Genomic DNA, 4,180 nt, shown 5'->3' with positions numbered 1-4,180 from the left:
TATACAAAGTATTAGTTGCTGAGTTTTTTTGTTCTATAATAGGAGATGTCGTTAACGAGAAAAGTGGAGATGGAAGGTCGATAAGGATGATTCACGTATTAGGTCGATAAGGATGATTCACGTGTGTTTGTTTGCTTGGTCGATAAGGATGATTCAGCATACAACGTGGCGAATAGTTGTAAAAGATTATGTTTTTTGTTTTTTCGATTATGTTGGGTTTATTGTTTTTACGAAACTGGAACTTGTAATTATATGTTATTTTGTTTGGTTTGGAAAACATTATGGAACTTGTAATTTGTTAAATATAAAATAGTTTTACAGGTATTGTTTCTATGTATGTATTATGTAGCTAATTACACATATGTACGATGCTGAGTACACATGTGTACTCTTCTATTTATATCTAAGTACACATGTATATACCGTTGAAATATGAAGGTTACGTGGATCTTGAAAATCAAAATTTGAATTCTGGTGATGAAATCTGAAATAAAAATTAAAATAGAAATCTGGTGATTTTTTGTTTGTTTTGATAATTATCTTATTAATAAATAAAACATAATGTGGATAATGAATTTAAAATAGGAAAGATGTAACTTAATTCAATTATTATGATAATGATTTAAATCTAATTTTTTATATAATTACAATCCTACCCTTAACAACTAAAAAGGAAATCAAGGGTCGAGATCTGTTCACGCAGTTCACTCTTGGGAGGTTGTTCACGCTGGAACCTCACCCTATATATATATATATATAGTAAACTGCCATTTTGGTCCCTGTGGTTTGGTCAATTTTGTCACTTTAGTCCAAAACTCAAACTTTTTGCATCTGGGTCCCTGTGGTTTCAGTTTTATTACCATTTTGGTCCAAAAATAAATCAGGTCATATTTGTCTTATAAAATCCTGTTATTTTGTCATTTTCCGTGGGGGCAAAATGATCATTTTTTTTATAAATAAATACCATATTTTATAAGACAAATATGACCTGGTTTGCCCCTGAGGAAAATGACAAAATTGCAGGATTTTATAAGACAAGTATGACCTGATTTCATTTTTGGACCAAAATGTCAATAAAACTGAAACCACAGGGACCCAGATGCAAAAGGTTTGAGTTTTGGACTAAAGTGGCAAAAGTAACCAAACCTTAGGGACCAAAATGGTAGTTTACTCATATATATATATATACATACATATATATATATAGATAGATAGAAAAAGTATATCATACATTACGGCTTAACGTACTTCACGCACGGCAACGTGCATGATTTGTTCTATAACATGCGTGATTAATGTTTTCAATATGCGTGATTATTGTGTTTCAACATGCGTGATTTTGGACTTTTGAGTTATAACGTTCGTGATTTTAAAATGAACGTGCGTAATTACCTGTCGTACGTGATGTACGTTAAGCCATAATGTACGTTAACCTTCCTCTCTCTCTCTCTCTCTCTCTATATATATATATATATATATATATATATATATATATATATATATATATAGAGAGAGAGAGAGAGAGAGAGAAACGGGATCAGGAGAAAACGCTCAAAAGTGTGAGAATGGTGAGAACGCATCCTCGCCCAACACGTGTCACGCGTCATAGAGAATGGCGGAAGGGGCTTTTTTGTCTTTTCATTCTTCTTTTATTTTCCCTACGCGGTATGATATTTTATGGCGTCTAAGTTTTTTTTGGCGTTAAATGTATTTTTTAAAATTTTTGGCGTTGAATTAATTGTTTTTGTGTCACATATATAACTTTTTGGCGTTATAGCGTTTCTGGTTAATTTTTTAGCGTTTTTGGCCTTTTGTATAAAACTTCATTACGAGTCATTAAAATTTGCATAAGATTACAGAAGACCAATTTTTTTTTTGGCGTTAGTGAATTTTTTGGCGTTTAATACCCCCTTTTTTACAAGGTGCTTTTGCCAGCAGTTGTTCTCCCAGTTTTCATACTACCGGCGTTTTGGTGTGTGTAGTTTTTGGCGTTTTATATAATAATGTATTTTATTTATAATAATTTATTTTATTTATATAACAAAACAACATATTTCTTGATATCAAAACAATATAAAATGAAAACAAAAATAATACAAAATGGTAATCTAATTTTTCTTGCGAATCTTCAATGTCGTCAGCCTTTTCTTTTCTTGAATTTGTTTTTGGCGTTTTGAACCTTTTTGAATACTTTAGCTAGATGCTAACTTTCCTTCATAAACCCCGTTTTTTTAGTAGTTGCTGCTTAGTGGCAACCTATTTTTTGGTGTGATATTCTTGTTTGGTGGCATGTCATTAAAGATCAACTCTTGCTTGATGCTATTTGTAATAATGGAGTCCAAAATAACATTTTATCCTTGTATTGATCTGTTTATTCCATTCAAATAATCACCAAGAACATAGCTTACATGATAGCATATCAATGTCATCAGTCTCTTTTTCTTGAATATTTGTCCATCTCATTCAGCAAAATATTATTGAGTTAACCCCCTCTGAAAAAGGATGCATTTCAGCGAAAGCTTTGCCATCTGTGGCGTTTTAAAGGGAGTTGTTTCTAGAGGATATGGCGTTTTTGTGTTTTTCTGGGTGTGTTTAATTTCATTGTGTATAGACCCTTCTCTTATAGGAGTTTTTTGGCGCGTAGTTTAGGCGGGACTTTTTATTGTAATAAATGATAGTAATAAAGTAACTGTCTTTTCAGTTTCTGTTTTTTGTATTTTCTGAGTTGATTAGCTTTTATCACTTTTATAGGTTATTGACATCCCATCTTCTAAGTTTGGCGTTTTTTTTTTAAAATGGCCTTATGCAGAACATGTCAAAATACAATAACGGAGTAAATAAAATTTTAAGCAAGAAAGATATTTTTTGTTATTTTTGGCGTTTTGTTAGGGTAAACCATTTTTTAGTATTATTTTGGCGTTTTGCTAATAAAGATAGAAATATATCATTTAATTATCTTAAAAAAAGAAGAAGATTACATTGAAGAAAAAAAAGACAAAAATAAAAAAAAAAATTAAAATCCTTCGTCAGAAGGTACTTTATCTGAATAGTATCCATCAGTTGTGTCATCTTCTTCCTCCTCAGAGTCTTCATCTTGATCTTCATCCATGTCATCATATTCACCTTCATCAGCTTCTTGTTCCTGAAGATTTTGAAGCCTCCACCTGAACATGTCTTGCATTAACTCCAATTTTGAGTCTATTTCTGGATTGGTACAGGTGGCGTTATGCAATTCTTCCATGAAACCCAGTCGCTGCTTTGTCATGATGTTCTCTAGCCAGTAGACTTGCTGCTCTCCGCTGTCGTATGTAATCGTCACCATGTCTGTTTCATCATCAGAACGCCATGATGTAATGACATGGTCTGGCTTCACATTTTCTTTGATTGGTCCAAATTTGTTGGTTAATGCTTTCATAAACATATGCGTTTCATGGCATTCGTTGTCTAGAGCGATGCCAATGGATAGGATTTGCCTCTGTATCTCTTCTTCCATCTTCAGAATAGCCCTGATCGTCTTAACATACACCCTCCTTCTATTGTCAAAATGGATGACGTATCGCCTGATTCCCAGAGTGTATCTCCACTAAACGATTGTTGCCATTTTTGACGTTTTGTTTAATTTGGCGTTTTTTGGTTAAAGGTGTTTTTTTGCAGGAAATGGATAGATTGAAGTGATTATTGAAGCTTTGTTTTTACGTTTGTTTATATAATGATGTTGGCGCGTAATCTTGGAGGGAATTTCTTCTAATAAATGTTAATAACTGTAATTTAGTTATTTGTGTTGTTTCATCTTCCTGTAATATTCAACGCGTTTTATTTTTAATTTTTGGCGTTTTGTTTTTAATGGCGTTTTATTTTTTGTTTGGAGTTTTATCATATTTTGGTGTTTTGGATGTGAGCGGTAAAACGACCCTTTTACCCTTAATGAAGCGCGTCCCACATAATTATATTTGTGTTATTTACGAAAACGTCACCGCGCAATCTAGTCCATGGATTGTTTTGATCGGGCGATCCATAAGCGTTCTCACACTCTTCACCGTTTTCTCTAAATCCTGACCCTATATATATAATGCCCCCTACGTATATATAGCTATTAAATATTAAATAATTAAGAAACAAAGGAAATAATGAATTACATTTTAGTCGAATCATATTTCGATGAATAACATCCCTTGATTGT

The sequence above is a fragment of the Helianthus annuus genome, chromosome 2 (genome assembly GCF_002127325.2).
Source record: "Helianthus annuus cultivar XRQ/B chromosome 2, HanXRQr2.0-SUNRISE, whole genome shotgun sequence".
NCBI lineage: Eukaryota > Viridiplantae > Streptophyta > Magnoliopsida > Asterales > Asteraceae > Helianthus > Helianthus annuus.
This window is presented reverse-complemented; position numbering follows the sequence as displayed.